Source organism: Pomacea canaliculata, linkage group LG3 (genome assembly GCF_003073045.1).
Source record: "Pomacea canaliculata isolate SZHN2017 linkage group LG3, ASM307304v1, whole genome shotgun sequence".
Classification (NCBI taxonomy): Eukaryota; Metazoa; Mollusca; class Gastropoda; order Architaenioglossa; family Ampullariidae; genus Pomacea; species Pomacea canaliculata.
In genome coordinates this window covers 593,530-616,662 of record NC_037592.1, presented here as the reverse complement: position 1 = coordinate 616,662, position 23,133 = coordinate 593,530, and positions in this window count along the sequence as shown.

Here is a 23,133-nt window from a genome sequence, read left to right as displayed (position 1 = left end):
GCCATCTTCCTTCGCCTCCAATCCCTAGCCGCCAGAAGTAATTTTGTCCACCTCACCCAAAGCCCCACTACCTTCTCATTTCACTTCTCTTTGCTGCAGTCGTCTTTCCGCCTTACCTCCCCTTGCAAGCAATCGTGTGCCGCAATAGTTACGGGCCTTAGGGCGCAGTGCATCCCATCGTCACCCGGGGCCACCCGCCAGTCGTAAGCCGCTCGCACAAAGCCGCACAATGTAGCAGTTGGGGTTGTGGGGCCACTGGGGTAGTCTGGTGTAGAAACCTCCGACTTCCGGTCATTTGTGTTGTCTACAGGATCCTCTACACCTGGGCTTTGCGACTCCCTCCCCACAGGTGAATGGGGGAGCAGCACTGAGCACAGGGCAAACCGTGGTAAACACACAGTATTCACTACATGTAGAAAAGTCACATGTAGATCACTTTGTAGACGAAAAACTGTCACCTGCGTGAAAACACCTCTACGTGGAGAACAGTCACCGCACACAGCATTTCCACACATCACTGAGCACACTGACACGCCCAGTGCTTCTCGCGCAAAGTACGAGCTCGAGTGTTTTCTACGAGCTCTCGTGATCTGCAGTCAGAACCTGCCTAGTGTAGACACGCTGTAGACACATGGTGGTGTGTGTAGACAAGCTGTAGACACATGGTGGTGTGTGTAGACAAGCAGTAGACACATGGTGGTGTGTGTAGACAAGCAGTAGAGACATGGTGGTGTGTGTAGACAAGCAGTAGAGACATGGTGGTGTGTGTAGACAAGCAGTAGAGACATGGTGGTGTGTGTAGACAAGCTGTAGGGACATGGTGGTGTGTGTAGACAAGCAGTAGAGACATGGTGGTGTGTGTAGACAAGCAGTAGAGACATGGTGGTGTGTGTCTTGGAAGGACCTGGTGTAGACAAGCAGTATAAATGCGGGAAATATACACAGGTGAACGTGAGCACACACTGTAGTGATTGGCGTGTTGCTTCGTGGAGAACATCCGGGGCTTTTCTATTTTGAGTCTAGCCGTTGGTTGTCAGCCATATTGTTTCTGTGTTTTTATTTAAAAAAGTTGTTTTACAATAGAACATAGTGTCCAGTGTTTAACGGCTGATTGCAGCACGTGACACACACAGGGTTGACATACAGGGCAGAGGTCAGTGCAGCAAATTTTTAAAGTATGCAATACAGGAAGTGTAAGTCACAAAGTCAGTGTAAGTATGCATTACAGTCAGCGTATGTCACAAAGTCAGTGTAAAGTATGCAATACAGTCAGTGTAAGTCACAAAGTCAGTATAAAGTATGCAATACAGGAAATGTAAGTCACAAAGTCAGTGTAAGTATGCATTACAGTCAGCGTATGTCACAAAGTCAGTGTAAAGTATGCAATACAGTCAGTGTATGTCACAAAGTCAGTGTAAGTATGCAATACAGTAAGTGTATGTCACAAAGTCAGTGTAAAGTATGCAATACAGTAAGTGTATGTCACAAAGTCAGTGTAAAGTATGCAATACAGTAAGTGTATGTCACAAAGTCAGTGTAAAGTATGCAATACAGTCAGTGTAAGTCACAAAGTCAGTGTAAAGTATGCAATACAGTAAGTGTATGTCACAAAGTCAGTGTAAGTATGCAATACAGTCAGTGTAAGTCACAAAGTCAGTGTAAAGTATGCAATACAGTCAGTGTATGTCACAAAGTCAGTGTAAAGTATGCAATACAGTCAGTGTAAGTCACAAAGTCAGTGTAAGTATGCAATACAGTCAGTGTAAGTCACAAAGTCAGTGTAAAGTATGCAATACAGTCAGTGTAAGTCACAAAGTCAGTGTAAAGTATGCAATACAGTCAGTGTATGTCACAAAGTCAGTGTAAAGTATGCAAACAAGTCAGTGTAAGTCACAAAGTCAGTGTAAAGTATGCAATACAGTCAGTGTAAGTCACAAAGTCAGTGTAAAGTATGCAATACAGTCAGTGTATGTCACAAAGTCAGTGTAAAGTATGCAATACAGTCAGTGTAAGTCACAAAGTCAGTGTAAAGTATGCAATACAGTCAGTGTATGTCACAAAGTCAGTCAAAGTATGCAATACAGTCAGTGTATGTCACAAAGTCAGTCAAAGTATGCAATACAGTCAGTGTATGTCACAAAGTCAGTGTAAGTATGCAATACAGTCAGTGTATGTCACAAAGTCAGTGTAAAGTATGCAATACAGTCAGTGTAAGTCACAAAGTCAGTGTAAAGTATGCAATACAGTCAGTGTATGTCACAAAGTCAGTCAAAGTATGCAATACAGTAAGTGTATGTCACAAGTCAGTCTGTGTCTCAGTATACACATCATGTGGAAGGTAGTGTGATCCACACACAGACTACGGACTGCAGTGAGTTTTCTCATCGCACATCGTCGACCGTCTGTCTAACGAACTCTGGGGCCGTGTGCAGCGACTGTGACAATCATTGAGACTGTGGCTGTGGTGTTGAGTAGAACTCACTGACACTCACTGACACTGTCACAGAATCATGACCGGGCGTCAGGCTCAGTGTGCGTACCTGTTATGTCACCTGCCTGCAAGCGTCACGTGATTAGCAAGCAGCTGAGCTTGCACTTTAATGGCGGGCGTGCTGGCTGTGGTGATCAGTCATCAGCGCCATCACTGCGCTTTCCTTTAGAGTTAAAGACAGGAGAGTATATCCTACACCACCTGATACTGTGTAAGTAGTGATGTTGTCTTACACACCACCTGGTAATGTGTAAACACTTACACACCACATAATGTGTAAACACTGTCATACACACCACACAATGTGTAAACACTGTCTTACACACCACATAACGTGTAAACACTGTCTTACACACCACATAATGTGTAAACACTGTCACACACACTTCGTAATATGTTAACACTGTCTTACACACCACACAATGTGTAAACACTGTCTTACACACCACATAATGTGTAAACACTGTCTTACACACCACACAATGTGTAAACACTTACACACCACCTGGTAATGTGTAAACACTGTCATACACACCACACAATGTGTAAACACTTACACACCACACAATGTGTAAACACTTACACGCCACACAATGTGTAAACACTTACACGCCACACAATGTGTAAACACTGCCTTACACACCACATAACGTGTAAACACTCACACACCTCATAACGTGTAAACACTTACACACCTCATAACGTGTAAACACTTACACACCACCTCAAAATGTTTAAGTAGTGATGGTCCTTCGTTACTTCATAGTGACGTCACTCGCCGTCATCAAACGGTCAAGCGAGGTCACAACCCACCAGTGACCTGCAGCCTCCACATCAAGAGGTCTTACCAACGCGGTTCGGGGACAAGCGAAAAATATTTGATTGAAAGAGGAAGGCTAATTTACAACTTACGGTAAAATAACGAAATGAAAGGTTGAAAACAAACAAACATTTACTGCAAAGTAAAACAAACAAATATTTACTGCAAAGGTCAGACGAAAGTAAAACATCCTGAACATAGAGCTACAATGAGCAAACAGCAACTTCACTTGTTAATAACTGGTCACAGAGGATGATCACACGATGTAAACATTACAACAAAATGTAAATATGTTGTTGTTTATGTTATTTTGTCTTGTTGCAACTGTTTGCCTCTCCGTTTTCGCTTGTCTCCAAACCGCTGGGATGTGGGGACCGACCGCAAGGCCCACGTGAGCCTGGGAGCCTCCTACACACTGGGACATCCTCCCACATCCTCCCAGTGGCGACACGGCAGGTGGGTGTCGGGAGGCTGTGTCCTCAGCTAGCCACAGGCTAAGGTGAGAGAAAGCAGATTGAGAGAAGAGAAGCAAATGAAGAGAAAGCAACACCGAAGTGAAATCTGTCTCAGTCTCAGCTGAAATCGTCTGTCTCTGTCTCTATCTCCACTGAAATCGTCTGTCTCAGTCTCAGCTGAAATCGTCTGTCTCAGTCTCCACTGAAATCGTCTGTCTCAGTCTCGGCTCAAATCGTCTGTCTCAGTCTCCACTCAAATCGTCTGTCTCAGTCTCAGCTCAAATCGTCTGTCTCTGTCTCAGCTGTAATCGTCTGTCTCTGTCTCAGTTCAAATCGTCTGTCTCAGTCTTCAATGAAATCGTCTGTCTCAGTCTCAGCTCAAATGTCTCAGTCTCAGTCCACTCAAATCGTCTGTCTGTCTCTCAAATCGTCTGTCTCTGTCTCAAATCGTCTGTCTCGTCTCTCAGCTCAAATCGTCTGTCTCAGTCTCGTCTCAGCTCAAATCGTCTGTCTCAGTCTCCACTGAAATCGTCTGTCTCAGTCTCGGCTCAAATCGTCTGTCTCAGTCTCCACTCAAATCGTCTGTCTCAGTCTCAGCTCAAATCGTCTGTCTCTGTCTCAGTTCAAATCGTCTGTCTCAGTCTCCAATGAAATCGTCTGTCTCAGTCTCAGCTCAAATCGTCTGTCTCAGTCTCCACTGAAATCGTCTGTCTCAGTCTCGGCTCAAATCGTCTGTCTCAGTCTCCACTGAAATCGTCTGTCTCAGTCTCGGCTCAAATCGTCTGTCTCTATCTCCACTGAAATCGTCTGTCTCAGTCTCCACTCAAATCGTCTGTCTCAGTCTCAGTTCAAATCGTCTGTCTCAGTCTCAGCTCAAATCGTCTGTCTCAGTCTCAGCTCAAATCGTCTGTCTCAGTCTCCACTGGACTTAAGCCCAACAGAAACCAGAGAACAAGCGTGGCGTGGGTGAGATGCAGCAGACGGAGCAGCAAGGCGGAGAGGGAAAGGCCGGCTTAGAGGAAGATGGGCGAGTGGCACGACAGGTAAGATGGCGTGTCAAGGAGTGATTGAAGGAAGAGTTGTCTGTGCATGCGTAACGACGTTTCGTTCGGCGACAAGCCGCTAGATGGCTTGCAGCTTCACGCTCACCAGGGCCTAGTGTCGCGCATCACAACTGCCCTGTACTAACCCCCAGGTTAGGTTACAGATATAATACAACTGCCCTGTGCTAACCCTCAGGTTAGGTTACAGATATAATACAACTGCCCTGTGCTAACCCTGAGGTTACAAGTACAAATATAAAACCATTTAGATTCCCTCCCCCTGCAGAAATCCAGGTGTAATTCAATTGTCATCTGAAATAAAACAAGTTTCGGATGGTCGTCTTTGTGTCTTTTTTCCAATGTGTCATCATGATCGTTATCTTCTTTCCATGGACAATGACGGAAAAAAGAAAGTGGCAAACATAACGAGACAAATGATGATTGACTTCAACACACAGCGAGTGAGGATTCCATACTTGAGGTCAAGATACAGCGATTCAATAGATGAAGATATCGATGTTGATTTATGAGGAAATCCTTGAAACAGATCATCGTTTCCGCTTATTTGGAGGCAGGTCAGGCGCACCGGAAGGCGAGTGAAGCCAAAGCCACTTTCCTTCGTCTCCGCTTGCAGCGATTGGGCGCGATTGAACCTCGCTAACATCTTCTCTCGGAAAAAGCTTTTGTGTGTTTGGGCAAAGTGGATGCGTTTAAAACCCTTCTTCACAATCCAAAGCCAATTTGAAATCCTTTTAGTCTGCTTCGCCACAATTTGCATATTGCACTTTGCTGATGCTGAATCCTCCAGTCCGCTGTCGGGCGCTAATGGCTTAAAAAAAACCATTAAAGGCATTTTCAGCTGTGACCCTGCCTGACATTTCTGTCCTACAGTGACCAGTGGGACGGCACGTGCTGTCATGTCACGTCTTAATGACAGTTCTGGCCTTACAATGACCAGCAGGACATGGCGCTATCATGTATCCACAGACATTACCATCAGGAGTGATGACCAGAATGACAGACATTAACTACAGACATTACTATCAGGAATGATAACCAGAATGACACGTGAAGACAGCTCTGTCCCAGCATGACACGTGAAGACAGCTCTGTCCCAGAATGACACGTGAAGACAGCTCTGTCCCAGCATGACACGTGAAGACAGCTCTGTGCCACATGACTGACAGGAGGGGCTGTCATGTCTCCACCTGTCTGAACAGACATTGCCATGCTTACACAGACATCTGTACTTCCAGCTGTGTGTGGAGACAGAGACCATCCAGCTGTAACAGCTGAGATGAATGAGATTCTCACTTCCTGTGTCTCCTTGTCCCTCTCTGCCCGGGAGACCAGAACACAGGAGAGTATTCCCACCCTCTACATTCTGTAGATGAACTTGTAGCTCTAGGTCAGCTGTGATACTACAGTCGCCAGACTCATGTCCAGCCTCTCGCTACTCAATGTTAAGGTATTTAAATTCATTTGCATGTTCGTTGAATGGAGTATTGTCTCTCTGGATACTCAGGCAAAGCCCGACTGTAACTGTCAACAGTTTGTATATGCATGTAGAGGGCCGGTAGCCACCACTCGGTTACATGCATCTACTTCTTCTGCTACTTAGCTATGTATGACCTCAGTGTTCATCGCTGAGTTTACTTACACACCATTCACCCCTTGCAGTGAGCAGATACAGCCCCCCCACACACACACCTGCAGTAGTTACCTGCCCCTGGACCAGATCCCATATCAAGCAGCTGCGGTCACGTGAGCGGAAGTGTCGACGCCCGAGAGAGAGGACGTCGTGAGGTCAGGTGCCTCAGTCCCAACTCCACAGCAATGATCTACCTGACATCCGGGAGCCCTCCCCAGAAGCCGCGCCCTCTGTGGGGTCAACATTTTAGCGAAATGACAGCAGACAGGGGCTAGACCCAGGTCCATTATTTTTACCTCTAGGTAATGAGGTAATGTTATCTTTATCCCATTATCTGTAGGCAATGAGTTATTTTATCTTTATCACATTATCTGTAGGCAATGAGTTATTTTATCTTTATCATTATCTGTAGGCAATGAGGTAATGCTATCTCTATCACAGTATCTGTAGGCACTGTGGTAATTTTATCTTCATCATATTATGTGTAGGCAATGAGGTAATTTTATCTCTATCTCATTATCGGTTGGCAGTGAGGTAATGGTATCACTAGGTAGTGAGCATAAGTCATGTCAGTTGAGGACACAACTCCTTGTGTGTCATGACAGTAGACATGTTATTGTCAAATTACCCATTGAAATGGATAATAATTATTATAATGGAATCATCCCAGGGTCTGCTGTCTCAACTGTCTTTGAGTAGGTTGTTGTCTCCCACCCGTGAGGTGGCCGCAGCAGGAGGATATGACATCTATGATGGTGTTTCTTTCTGCTCTGTGAGTTGCTCTCCTACTTCAATAGGTCATCGCTCCTCAGACTAGAAGACACTTCACATCTTTCACTTGTGCGTCTATCCTTGCGCCAGTCTTGGTGGCAGCAGTCTACAAGTCTTTGTGTAGAGGTTAAAGGTCATGAGATTCATTGCTAGCACTGACTGCCAGTGTGACTGTTGTTTCATTGTTGACGTGCAATCACGGCGACGGCTACTGTGGTTGTCTGCACGCCCCCCTGCCCCACCCTGCCCTGCCCTGTCCTGCCCTACCTGCCCTGCCCTGTCCTACCCTGCCCTGTCCTGTCCTACCCTGCCCTACCCTGCCCTGCCCTGCCAGTCCCTGTTGCTTTGTTACTTGATGCACTACCAGTCGGACTGTCACATCTTAATTACTGCTGATGTCTTATGAAGAACTGTTATTTGTTTGTCTTCATGCCCTGCCCTGCCCTGTTGCTTTGTTACTTGATGCACTACCAGTCGGACTGTCACATCTTAATTACTGCTGATGTCTTATGAAGAACTGTTATTTGTTTGTCTTCATGCCCTGCCCTGCCCTGTTGCTTTGTTACTTGATGCACTACCAGTGCCACTGTTACATCTTAATTACTGAGGATGTCCTACGAGGGCGGCTGTTATTTGTTATTGGTGAGGTCCGTGCATTAGCTCCCTTGTCCCTTTGACGAGCGCCAGTTGTCATGCACAGGGACCGGGGCAAGAGTCGGCATGTGATCAAACATCCCCTCGCCTTCAGCATTGTTCCTTAATTAACGACTCCATCCTCGCAGGCAGCAGACGACAAATGGAGCGGCCATGATTATAGCAGCCTGCAGCAGGCATTGTGGAGGAAATTTCATTTTGGGAAAGTAGAGTTATTTAATTTACCTTGGCCGTCCGCGCTCATCAATCCACATTCTGGCGGCAGGCAGCGGCCAGGGGCCCGGGGCAGGGCCCGCAGATGTGCTGTGGCAAACTTAAAACTGAGAAAATTTGTTTAAAGCATAAAGTCCCACAGACACCACATCCTGGTCCTCCACAAAATTGGTGGTGTTGCTAACACGGACAGTAGCAGACCTAGAGTCTTGTGGTGTGTCATGTGACACCCATGTTTTGTCGTGTGACACTCATGTCATGTAACATCCATATTAGTCATGTGACACTCGTGTGGTGTCATGTGACACCCATGCCTTGTCGTGTGACACTCATGCAGTCGCTACTACTGGGTGTGACGAGTCGCTACACACCTTTGCGTTGGCCTACAAAAGCTGTGACTAGAGGACAATAAAAGTGACATTTGTAATAGCAGGATGATGTTGGTACCAGAACATTCTACAAGTCTCCATTGTGTACCTTGCTGACGGCTCGGCTCTCACGGACACCGGACAGTTGCAAGTGCACACAAGCGTTTGTTCTCTTTTGTTTTGTTGTCTGGCCGACTGGCGGTCCGCTGGTGTGGCTTTGCCTGAGCTTTGCCAGCCGAAGTCTGTGGACCATCCTGGAGAGAATGCGGCAAACAATGGCGGGCAGATTGGATTTTGATCTCCATCTACTCTTTTGAAAATAAGTGCTGAGCGCGTGGCTGGCGCCCTCTATGATTTAAACAGGAGGAACAATAGCAAGCGCGTTGTCAGTCGATACATAGACTCCCCCTCTGTACCCTCCATGTCCTCTGTTGCTGTTGAGGGAGGCTTTGTGTCCACACAATGCGGTGTTTGTTTTCGGTCCCCCCGTCCGCGCGATGACGAGGGCGGCGATGCTTTATCTCGAGATCCGCCCCACCGCGCGACTTCACGGCTTTTCCACGTGCAAACTGCCGGCTAAATACCCGGCCCAGCCCTACCCCCCTACAATACCTTCTCCTCCACACACATGAAAGACTCCGCAGCAACTACACAAGGCTGATGTATTGACCAAAACCTGTCGTTGATAATCTGCCCTGATTGTGGGCGCTGGATGTCGCCACAGTACAGATGCTGGCTATTGATTGGCTGCTCACTGGCCTCACCTCGCAACCTCCGCCCTCCGCACGTCACCATACACCTCGGTGGTGGGGTGGGGTGAGGTGAGGGGCTGGGGTGGGAGAGAGGGGACGAAGGGCGAGACTTGCCTTGTGAAAGCGGAAGTGCACAAACCTAATACATTACACTTTGTATCATGTCCCCGTGATTTCATTTTTATTTCTTTCGTGTTGCCTTTGACTGTCAGCAAGGACCTGCCCGCCGCCAGTCAGCAGTGAAATGTGTGGTGAACTGTGCTCACCTCCTGTGGACCCTGCATTGTACTGCTAGCAGCACACATTTGTATATTTGTATGTATTGTATGCATGTCACAGTGTATTGTACTCATGTATATTTATTTATACATCTTTCATTCTATATTGTACTCGTGTATATTTATTTATACATCTTTCATTCTATATTGTACTCGTGTATATTTATTTATACATCTGTCATTGTATATTGTACTCGTGTATATTTATTTATACATCTTTCATTCTATATTGTACTCGTGTATATTTATTTATACATCTGTCATTGTATATTGTACTCGTGTATATTTATTTATACATCTTTCATTCTATATTGTACTCGTGTATATTTATTTATACATCTTTCATTGTATATTGTACTCGTGTATATTGTAGACATCTGAAATATTGTACTCATATATATGATATTGTACACATGTATTATTGTACTTGTATGTATTGTAGACATGTGTAATATTGTACTCGTGTGCATTGTAGACATCTGTAATATTCTACTCATGTATATTTATTATATACATGTACATCTTTCATTGTATATTGTACTCATGTGTATTGTATACATCTGTAATATTGTACTCATGTATATTATTGTACTCAAGTGTACTGTAGACATCTGTCATGGTATATTGTACTCATGTATATTATTGTACTCAAGTGTACTGTATACATGTGTTGGCTATATGTATCTGTACTATTGTACCTACGGAATGAGACGAGAAGTCTGACTCGTATGTTCATGTGGATGTTTGTTTGTATGGTCTGTACAAACAGTAAGCTGAACACACATGCAGGCCTGTAAACATTTGTGTTGTGTACACAATGTCATGTACACCAGTCGGGGATCATGTCCTTTGATTATGTCACATCATGTCCTCGTGTTTCATATATATACTGAGAGAGAGAGAGAATGTGTGGAATGTTCACAAGGATTACTTGTCACATGTTATACAAATATATCTAGTTCTATGTATGTACATACAGTAAGTAGCACCGGCCTCTTGAACCTCAAGTTGAAGGCAGGTGTAGAATGTCTGTCAGTTCTGTCTGGTGTATACATTGATCACTAATGTTTATTTTCTATATTCTCTTGAATAGGATTTTGAGTAATGTGTGTGTGTATGTGTAGAGGTCACATGCTGTAGTCTGGTGACTGTGTCTCTTCTGTCATCTGTTGTTTTTACGGATTAGGTTACTTTGTCCATTGTTTTAGTGGCTTAGAGGATTGGATTGCAATTCAGTTTTTATTCTCCATACTGATAGCAGCTTGCCGAGGTGTTATGTCCTATAGGCTGTCTCCACAGGCACCCCGACAGGATCAGGATCTCATTTTGCCCAGAATGATATGATCTCACACATGTTCGATCTCTTGTCTTAGTACTTATCTCGTAGACCGATTGACAACATAATTACCAGTGTACTGGTCTCTGTGATAAATGCCTTTGTTATCATGACCATCTCAGTGATCTCACCTGAACTACAGACTCCCTAGCAGCCTCCTACCTTCCCTTTGCCATCTCACTTGTCACTGTGATCACTGTAGTGTCATTCGTCTTGCTTCTTTTTCTACTTTAATTATGTGTCAGAGATCTTGATGGGGATATCTTCAAATAAATGGTCACAAATACCGTGAAAATTGTTTTGAAGAAAATGTCTTACTCAAGACTACCTTAAATAGTTCGTCTTAAAGAGAGGTGCAACGAACAACATGTTCTAAAGAGATGGATATTACTTAAAATACTTGTCTCAAAGAGATGTCGAACGATTACCTAAAATACTGGGTTCAAAGAGACTGTAACCATTATAGCTATTGCCTAAAATTACTTATCTCAATGAGATGTGTAACAATTACCCAAATTACTTGTCTCATGTGTAACCATTACCCAAATTACTTGTCTCAAAGAGATGTGTAACCATTGCCTAAAATAACTCGTCCTAATGGAGCAAGATGCTAGTGTCAAACATTGTGTAGTGATGTAGAAGTGTCTGAAGATTACTTGCACTTATTATTAAGTATCATTAATGACACCTAACTGGTATTTACACAGACCTCGCTGCTCCTGTTCATTCTCTGTTGCTGACATATTTCAATCTTGTGGACAGGACTGAGAGAGATGGCCACCTTCTCAAACTCACAAGTCATATTTCTTGTAGCGCCGGATCTTCTATAGCCTCCAGGGTTCATTTTGCTTTTGAGCCCCCGACCCCATCCTCTACATGCAATGGCCTTTCTTTTGAAACCCTGGACAGCTGTAGGAATGTTACCCAGACAACACCGGCTCTCTTCCTTCTCCTACACCTTGGCCTACAGGAAAGAGTAGGAATGTTGCCCATACAACACTGATCACACATTGTCATAAATATTTCGTCCCACTGACCACACATCATCATATAAATATCTAGCGCCACCTGACGACACGCATGGATGCTCGACTACCAGATGCCGGAACACAGATGAGTTATTTGTTCAGGAGTGAGACTGTATGACAGTGTCAGGTGATGGACGGACGGTTTCTCCAGCTGATGTCTCCACACCACAGCACAAACCCTCGTCCCTCGTGTGTGACGATCCGATCTCGGGAAGAAGGATGTGGACAATGGCAGCAGCCGCCAAGATGTCCTCTCGCCAGCTGTGTCAAAGGTGAAAGGGTCAGACTAGGTCACTAGGAGGACCGTGCCGGGCTAAGGTCACCCTTCGCTTTCATCGTTTTGCTGCCGACGAGGTAAAAGTGTTACTTCACTAAGAGCAGACAACTGTGAAAGCCATTTCGTCATGCTCATTGCCTCCCTTCCATACCAATAGCTTTACAGCCTTTACACCCATGTGAGAAAAGTTGAAGTGGTGCAGCGTGTTTAGGGCGATGACGGAGAAGGACTGCTAGTAGGTAGTCCCCCTAATGCACACACCCACCATCGCCGCTGATGCACGAACGCTGATTGGATGTTGCTACTGACAACCAACAACCCCCAACGTCCACATGGGCTGGGGTGGAGTCAAGAGCCTGTACGGGTACACCACCAACTTGTCTTACTGGACTGCTAACAGACGATTTTTTCCAGTTAACTACTAAAACGAGGCTGGTGTATACAAAGCTTCCGGTTTAGTCACGTCCATTGTATAGGCTCGCCGAGACTAGCAGCGGAGAACTTGGCAAGATGCTCAGGACGTCCGTGGATGGACTGAAGGAGACCGCAAAGACATGCGAGGCAAGATCACCAAGGTAACCATAATATGATGTAGGTCTCAATCATCAATCCCAGCATGCACACAGCCATTCACAATACCACGTGATACTTGCACAGACAGGTTGTGACTACATACTAACTTGTGTATCTAATTGTACCCCAGTGTAGTTTTCAGACTATATTTCGAGTTACAAATCATTCGCATGTACATCCGGTTAGACCAGGGTGGGCAACTACGGCCCGTGGTCGTCTTTGGACAAAATGTGAAATACACTTGTTTTTCTTCTTTTTGTTCTTCAACCTAGCTTAATTTGATTGAAATGTAATCTATCTAGTCAACAGTGTCAGACATTGGCAGTCCTAACACAGACAAGGTAAAGGAAGGGATTCTCATTATACATGGCATTCACAGATTTGACAAACACATACACACACATGTACAAACACATACACACATGTACAAACACATACACACACATGCAAACATACAGAGACATCTACAGATGACAGAGACACATACAGACACATGTACAAGTACACAGACAGACAGACATGCAAACATACAGAGACATCTACAGATGACAGAGACACATACACACACATGTACAAGCACACACACAAACATTGCCAGTCAGTCTTTACTCATCTGTCAGTCACTCAGCCACCAGTCAGTGTACAAGGCAGGAGTGTCAGTGTTTATTTATTTATGTCAGTCAAACACTCAGCCACCAGTCAGTGTAGCAGGTAGGAGTGTCAGTGTTTATTTATGTCAGTCAGACACTCAGCCAGTAGTCAGTGTAGCAGGACAGCAGCTGATTGTGGAGTCACATGTGTGGTCACACAGACTGAATGCAAGGCGCATAATTCTTTTATCAACAGCAGCTTATCGCCCCTTACTGCAGTCAGTGTGTAGCCGTAGCCAGTGAATGGAGGCCGCATAATTCCTTTATCTGGCAGATCGATGGCGTGTGAAATTTCTAATTCACTTTGTAGGGTGGTGGGTGCTGTAGCGCCATGGTGCTGGTGCTGGTGCTGGTGCTGGTGGTGGTGCTGATGCAAGCCTGCAACACGGCGTCACACTCCCGCCAAATGAATTTTTCAGTTGCTGCCCCCTCCCCCTCCCATCCCCCTCCCCGAGGGACGTGGCCAGTCCACACCGCCCGCCCTTTGTTTTATTCATGGCCGGCAACCTACAGCTCCATCTCCTCCACACTGTCGCCACACTCCTCCCCTCCTCTCTGCTCAGTTCTTGGACACTCAGTGGCCTGGGCCTCAAGGTGTGGGGCTCACTGACACAGGCCCTTCCTACCTCACTTCCCCTCTCCTCCTCCTCTTCCTCCTCCTCCTCATCATCATTCTCCTCCTCCTCCTTCTTCTCCTCCTCCTCCCTCCTCCTCCTCATCATCATTCTCCTCCTCATCATCATCATCCTTGTCCTCCTCACCATCATCCTTCTCCTCCTCCTTCTCATCATCATCCTCATCCTCATCATCTTCATCTTCATCCTTCACCTCCTCCTTCTCAACATCATCATCATAACCATCATCGTTGTCGCCGTCGTCGTCATATGAGCTCCAGTGCCGAGAGCAGCCAGTAAGAGGTGGCACTGTGAGGGACTGTGAGGGACTGTGAAGGGACTGCCACGTTTAGTCTCACTCTAATCTATCATCGCTCTTCTGCTCTCCATTCTCTCTCTCTACATCGGAGTACATCCATTATCACCTTCCCACAATCTATTCACAGGAGGTAGGCTCACAAGACCTCACCTTTGGCCTGTGACCTAACAGCCTTTGGCCGGGCATGACAGCACGTGACAGTGCATCCAGCAATCATGTCAGCTCCGAACGCAGCCTACACTCAGTCCTCTCTCACTTCCTCCAGGGTGTGCGCAAACTGATTGGCTGAACAACAATGAGCATAGTCTGTGCCACGAGACAACTACGAGTTTTACATTAGTCAGTAGACAAATCTTACAGCGGTGTTAGTAGCCATGGAAACATGTATTACAGCTTACAGCGGTGTTAGCAGCCATGAGACATGTATTACAGCTTACAGCGGTGTTAGTAGCCATGGAAACGTGTATTACAGCTTACAGCGGTGTCAGTAGCCATGAGACATGCATTACAGCTTACAGCGGTGTTAGTAGCCATGGAAACATGCATTACAGCTGTATGAGTAGCCATGAGACATGCAGTACAGCTTACAGCTGTATTACCAACCATGGAGACGTGTATTATTGTGGTATGAGCAAACAATGGATAAATAATTTCACAGTATTTGCAAAAATTCCTGCACTACACATCACATAAAGGTAACCTCAGAGATGTATTTCACATCACTATCACATTATACAGTGTGACAGTGTATTTCACACAGCACATTATAACCTGTGATGAGGTTAGTTGCACTTCACACAGTCTTGCTCACCTCTCAGGTTAGTCTAGCTGTATAGTACAATGCAGACAGGTCTGTCTTACTGTACAGGGGACAGACCGGTCAGTCAGTACAGGGGACAGAATGTCAGCCTAACTGTACAGAGGACAGACAGGTCAGTCAGTACAGGGGACAGACAGGTCAGTCTGTACAGGGGACAGACAAGTCAGTCTTACAGGGGACAGAATGTCAGCCTAACTGTACAGAGGACAGACAGGTCAGTCAGTACAGGGGACAGACAGGTCAGTCTGTACAGGGGACAGACAAGTCAGTCTTACAGGGGACAGAATGTCAGCCTAACTGTACAGGGGACAGACAGGTCAGTCAGTACAGGGGACAGACAGGTCAGCCTTACAGGGGACAGACAGGTCAGTCTTACTGTACAGGGGACAGACAGGTCAGTCAGTACAGGGGACAGAAGGTCAGCCACACTGTACAGGGGACAGACAGGTCAATCTTACAGGGGACAGACAGGTCAGTGTCACTGTTCATTCAATGCCTACATGTCAACAGCGTACAGCTGATGTGTCGTTGTCAGCCTCGTCATCAAGGCGATGTTGCCGACTAGGGCGCACTCACCTTGTGGTGCACTGGGGGCGAAATGAGTGAGAAGAAGAAATTTTAAAACGAGGCTGGTGTATACAAAGCTTCCGGCTTAGTCACTTTCATTGTTTAGGCTCGCCGAGACTAACAGCAGAGAACTTGGCAAGTGGCAAAGCGAGTGTTTTCTGAGTGTCTGTAGTGTAGTGTGTTGTAATGAAGCCTGTAGTGTGTGTGGTAGTGTAGTATGTAGTATAGCATGTAGTGTGTGTGTGTGGTGTAGTATGTAGTGTGTGTGGTAGTGTAGTATGTAGTATAGCATGTAGTGTGTGTGGTGTAGTATGTAGTATATAGTATAGCATGTAGTGTGTGTGTGTGGTGTAGTATGTAGTGTGTGTGTTGTATTGTAGCATGTAATATACTATATAGTATGTAGTGTGTTTGTGTGTGTATGTAGTGTGTGCTGTAGTATAGTATGTAGTATAGCATGTAGTGTGTGTGGTGTAGTATGTAGTGTGTGCTGTAGTGTAGTATGTAGTATAGCATGTAGTGTGTATTTGTGTGTGTCCTATAGTATGTAGTGTGTTTGTGTGTGTAGTTAGCATGTAGTGTGTGTAGTATAGCATGTAGTACGGGTGTTGTATTGTAGCATGTAGTATACCATATAGTATGCAGTGTGTTTGTGTACGTAGTATAGTATTTAGTGTGTGTTTGTGTGTGTGCAGTTAGCATGTAGTGTGTGTGTAGCATGTAGTATACCATATAGTATGTAGTGTGTTTGTGTACGTAGTATAGTATTTAGTGTGTGTTTGTGTGTGTAGTATAGTATGTAGTGTGTTTGTGTGTGTAGTTAGCATGTAGTGTGTGTAGTATAGTATGTAGTACAGGTGTTGTATTGTAGCATGTAGTATACCATATAGTATGTAGTGTGTTTGTGTACGTAGTATAGTATTTAGTGTGTGTTTGTGTGTGTGCAGTTAGCATGTAGTGTGTGTAGCACATGTCACACATTAGCCACCACCATGTGTAGCACAACTCACCCTAACTGCGACATTGTAGGTGGCGCGGGTAGTGAGGCGGCTGTTATTGCCCTCAGTCCGCTGATGTGCTTGATGTGGCTGCCGCCGTCTAGTGCTCAGCAGGGAAATGTGCGGCCATTAAGGCCACCGGTCACGTGGTGCCTTCTAGCACCAGCAAATGGACAGATCTTGTGGGAACAATTTCTGAGAATATTCCGGTTACTGCGGAATGTTTTGTGGCTTTTGTTTCACAGATCTTGTGGGAACATCGAGAATATTCCGGGGACTGCGGAATGTTTTCTGCCTTCTGTTTACGGACTACATCATTCGTTACCTTAATTATCAGCACGTTGATTGGTCCCTAGGGTCCTGCTGATGGCCTGACTAGAAGAGAGAGAGAGAGATGAGAGAGACGGTGACGATGATGATGGCGATGATCTCCCTGTACAAACGCTGTGTCAGCGCCAGTGTGGGGCCAGTCAACGGTGCAGTGATCCCTACACTTGGCTGACACGCGCACACTGCTGGGATCCCAGTGTTGTGACACAAGGGATCGTAGGGACCTGGGCATGGCCTCTCAAACACTCGAGCCTGGTGTTGACTGGTGTTGACAGGTGTTGGCAGGTGTTGACTGGTGTTTACTGGTGTTGACAAGTGTTGACTGGTGTTGACAGGTGTTGGCAGGTGTTGGCAGGTGTTGACTGGTGTTTACTGGTGTTGACAGGTGTTGACAGCTGTTATTTCGCCATTTGCAATGTTCATGATTGACATGCTATGCACTAACTTACTCCGCAGAAAGTCGACTGGTATTTTAAATATTATTTTTCATTGGATACTGTGATACAACTTGAAATGGTTTAAAACTGAGTCACAAACCCAACGTAAGTCACTTCAGAACGTCTGCTGGGTTCGCCGCACTCCAAAGAACCGGAGAACTTTGTGTGAAGGTGGCCTGTAGGTGGCATTGCAGTCGTCGGAGACACCACGTCTGTGTCATGGACTGGGACAGGCTCGACTCCGTGTCGCCGGGGGAGCAGTCGTGCTCTCTGACGAGGTTGGCAGGTGCAGTTCGAGGTAAAGTCATCGGAGTGCCGCGACTGTGGGCTGAAGTATCGGTCTCACAGTGTTGCCCACATCGTGGGTCCACAACTACAAGAACAGCTGTAACATCAGAGCTCAGTTGATGCGCGTGTGGAGTGAATGGTAGAGATAGAGAGGTAACATGGTTCCCTTGTTACTTGTGTTGACGAGGGTAGTAAGGATGGATGTTAACTCTCGCCCACGTGATCGGTTCCCGGGGCCAGTGTTCACGTTTCGGCTAAAACCTCGGACTAGTGCATCACGAATTAAATAATTTTATCGCGGCTCCAGATACGAAATGTTAAAAGGTTCACCAGGACCTGAGCCTACAACAGGGAGAGAGGCTGACAGCCAGCAGTCCAGACATGTAGCACAGTTAGGACACTTACAGGTCTACCTTCACGCTAAAGCCTTAGACAGCTGTGACATTCAGTGGTGCAGCTTCCTGCTGAAGCTATAGACAGCTGCATTTAGTGGTCTAGCTCATTGCTAAATGTCCAGCAAGAACGGCTGCCTTTGATCAAATGTTATTTCTTGCACATCGGCTGCACATTACTGGCCACGAAGCGGCCAGCGGAGGATAAAAGTGAAGCAAGTCGACCTAATGTCTAAGGGAGGGTTTATTGCCTGTCCTCTGGCCACAAGCGCTTGCCTGCAATTAGAACTCGCCCTACGGAAGCTGCAATAAACTTCATCTTACCACAGACATCGCCCTTCGCAAGCTGCAGTAAACCTCATCCTCAGCACGGAGGGAAAAAAGTCATCTAGAAACTGCAGGAGGACTTCCTGAAACGTATGTTAACAAGAACTAATTTGTTCCTTTGATTTAGTAGCCAGATGCACTTCTTTCAGGTTTTCAGGTTTTATAACCAGTTGATAATAGCTGGACACCGGTCTGTTCTTATCTTTGCTGCACAGTCCTACCGACATCAGCTCCACTGAGCAGCTTCCTGTTCAATGACCCATAGGATGCACCAGGACAGAGACAGACTGACTGAACTCTTGCTTCCAACTGAACTAACAGGTGACAAGCCTCCTTCTGGTCTGCCCTATGAATGAATTTCAACTAATTTGTTTCTTTTCTGTGCTGAAAATACACTATGTATAAACGTATGTACTTGTATTATACTCCAGTGACAGACACCTCTAGGTCCAGCTGCCAGTGACACTAGTATCTACACACCAGCATAAACATAATCCAGACACTGACACGTGATCTGACATGACCTATTGTGACACTACACACGGACAACTAGCATGACATTACATAGTGTGACACGATATGCACACATTTATAGGAGATACCTTGTACCTGACTGAGTTCACGATGTACAGGTACTTAGTGTGACACACTATGCACACATTTATTTGAGAATACCTTGTACCTGACTGAGTTCACGATGTACAGTTAGCACCACACTCTGTGCACACAAGTCCAGTGTGTCGAGGCGGACGGCCACAGTTATTAAACCTGTGCTAGCGGCAGAATTTGTTTTATTAAGCTCCGGTAACGCTATGCCATGCCAGTATGCAAAAGCAATCGGCATCTGAAATCTTTTGTGCCATCCTGCAGTTCAGCTACTCAATCACAGAGGAGCTGTCAGCGGTGTGTGTGTGTCTAGGTGTGCATGGGAATGATCTACTTTTATATATTTATATTGGAAACAGAGCAAACCTCCCATTTTAATTGCCCATTGGGACTAATAAAGTTGGTTGTTATTGTTATTATATACTATTTACATAGACTTTCCATCCCACCATGCATAGATGGCAACTTTATTCCATCCTCCCAATTATTAAAAATCAACAAATATCAGCCAGTGACAGTCAAGATTACAATGAACAAATATCAGCCAATGAGAGTCAAGGTTATAATCAACAAATATCAGCCAATGACAGTCAAGATTACAATGAACAAATATCAGCCAGTGACAGAAAACTACGGAGTCTTTTGAGACCGCGTTATGTTCCCGGGTGAATCGCACTGGTCCAAGAAGTCGGGGGAATATATCCCACAATCCAAGCCAGTAGCAGACATATCCTGATGTGAAAGAAGACAAACAAACAACAAAAGATCATATTCTACGATGTCAGAAGAGATCCTGTCAGAAACCATCCTGTTGGCCAACATATAACAGCAAATCACTGCTATTCCAACACGACGAGGACCGACCTGTCCTGCCACCTCACATCACAGGCGACGACAGCAGACAGACGACAACTAGAATGTCTACACATGGCCGGACCTTTAGTCTATCCCACAGAGGGCGCTGTAGTCTATTCTCACTCACAGGGTCAGTCTATTTCCATAAAGACGAGAGAACGTGTGACGTCACGTCATCTGCTTCGCCCAATCGACACCTTAACCCTAACCCTTAATTTAACCCTGAACAAGGACGGTAATTAGCAACCTGACCTACAGAGGCAATCCTTCCTAAATGTCACATGACTGCATCTGATTGGACAGCGTGTGTGACGTCAGTTTAGTGAGTGGTGGCACTTGACTCAAGTTGTGTGGGACGCTTTCGTGTTACATTAAATATAAACATTTGTGTTTTTAATTGAGAACTGAATCTTGACATCAGCAGCATCATAGAGACGCTTGTTACATTGAGTAGAAAGCTGAGTTTTGTGTCAAGCTAACTCTGGACATGACTGATGTGCTACAGACGTGTGCTACACTAAATAGAAAACGTTTTTGTTGTTGTTTACATAGCTACTCTTGCTGACGACTCAATCTTGAGCTCACATAAAGATACGTTTACGTTGCCAAGGTTACAGCACAGAGGACAGCCGTAGACACGTTAACTAAGCATACCCAAGGCATTGTGGGGCGAGGGCAGTAATGTCTGTACTCAGCCTTCACCTTCTTTCTGGAAACTAAGGGGACTAATCAGTAGCATTTCGCAAAATAGTATTTTGCACTAAGCTCAGACCACATATTTAATATTTTGTACTCATCTCAACCTAGTCACAAACAATATTGTGTACTGATGTTCACCAGTCACTAGCAGAACTTTTGCTCACAAGAACAACTTCACAAGATAGAGGTGGTGAACCCTCGTGACTGAAGCTCGGTGCTGTCAGTGGTGAGCCGCCCTGATGGTAGCGCCTACGGTCGCAGGTTTGAGGTCTTCTTGACTTGTGGTTACAAAACTCGTGTCTACCCAGCATGCAGCTGAAATAAATGTGTGGTCAATGATCCACCCTCCATATACCCTGCCCTACAGACGGTAAGAGCACATTTCACTACACCTTCGGCCACAAGTGTATGGAGCTCTTGACCTTTCAACAGTCAGAACTCGTTCTCAGCCTTTGAGAAGCTTGGCCTTTAACTGTTCACCTTTAGCAAAAAGTAAAATAAGCGATGTTTAGTTTTTTTTCCTTCGCTGTCTTTGGCACGACAGCCCATTGTTCAGACCTTGTATTGACTGATTGATTTATTAACTGTGTCATTTCTATTTATCCTCCTTTGTTCCTTCTTTCATTCATTACTCCATTAATCGATTCATTCGTTGACATGTCATACCATTTTTTACTCTTCCTTTCTAAAAATATTACATCTTTGTCAATGAGTGGTTAAAATGAGGACAGTGTACCCGACCACCAAACACCGGGTGGTTAATGAAGTGATGCGTGGTTTTGGGTACAATGACTTTGTAGGAGGCACAGTCGCCACTCACAGGACAACCACAACCTCTACTTGCAAACACACCCAGCGGACTACGCTGGTCGGTATGGTCACGTGACCAGGCAAACACTTTGTGCAAGACTATCCTTCAAGAGACTTGGCGGCGGTCAGAGGAAGAACTGACACGAAGGTCAAAGACTGGACTGGTCGTCCTGCACACGACCTGCTGACTGTTCGCCCACAACAGGAGTGGAGGATCCTGTCGGCTGCTACATCCATCTATGTACTACCCACCCACCCACCCCCCCAGAGACTGGTATCAATCAAGCGATGACTGACTGGCGAGTGGTTCAAATGATGACTGTACCTGACGAACAAACTGGCAGTTAATTAATTGAAGTGATGAGTGGCTGGCTGATTGCTTCCCTGACTGACTGACAAGTTCAGCTACATACTTTCCACCCGGGGTTAGCCCACACGCCCCCACAATGACAATTCAGCCTCTGATAACTTTGTCAAATCACGCAGACGTGGAGACAGGACAGGCGTGGGTGGTCCGGTGGGAGGACAGACTGGCACGTGTGGCGTGTGATCCTGACGCCATTGGGTAGGAGGCATGCAATGACTTCCCGTGGATTGCTCAACTATGCTCTTTACAATGGTAGGTAGGAGAATGTTGCTTTGTAAATAGGGTTAAAATGGGATAAACAACGGTCGACTCGGGCCGCGTCACCCGCGCGTTACTTTATCAAGAATCTCAGCCACTAACAAGAACAATGTGCAAGACACCGGCTGAACCTCAACCAGTAATAAAAAAATGTTTTAGACACCGGCTGAACCTCAGCCACTAACAAGAACAATGTGCAAGACACCGGCTGAACCTCAACCATTAATAAAAAATGTTTTAGACACCGGCTGAACCTCAGCCACTAACAGGAACAATGTGCAAGACACCGGCTGCAAGATTAGGATCCACAGTTTCTTTTCATCAGTTGGACAATAACAGAAAAGCTTTGTCCTTCTGCAAGGCTGCAAATTATTCCCACACCACCCCAAGACTGCAGACAAGAATTTTAAAGGCTACATATCTCACACGACTTGTACAGGGTACATATCTCACACGACTTGTACAGGGTACATATCCTACACGACTTGTACAGGGTACATATCTCACACGACTTGTACAGGGTACATATCCCACACTAAAAGGTACAGGTGCTTCTCCACTTTGTACCCAAAGCAAGTTTTCAAAAACACAAGACATTCATATTCACATCGTTTTAACAACTTCAGTCACAAAATATTAATTGTGGATTAGATATTTTCTCTGTCCGCAATCTCTCGTGATCAGAATAGCAAGTGTAGAGTCAGCATTGTTTCCTGCAAGTTATCTCTCAGCCTGGGAACACTTCTCAGAATGGTTGTCACAAAGACAGACACAGGTTACAATTTCCCAGTCTCCGCCACAACTGTCTCAATGTGCTTGTTGTCAGCACTTCACTTTCTGTCTAGTGGACAGACTAGGTTTGACTACTTCTCTAGGCTTGACTACTTCTCTACGCTTGACTACTACAGCAAACTAACCCTGACAACAGAAAGCATTTGTACGGAGTAGAATTCTGTCTGACTGTCGAGATGTTGTAGCAACAACTACACGAGGCGAGATGTGAGTGTCGAGTCACAGCAATGATGAAGATGTGAGACGACAGATAAGACAAAACAAATATTGTGTGTGGTGCACACAACAACCGAC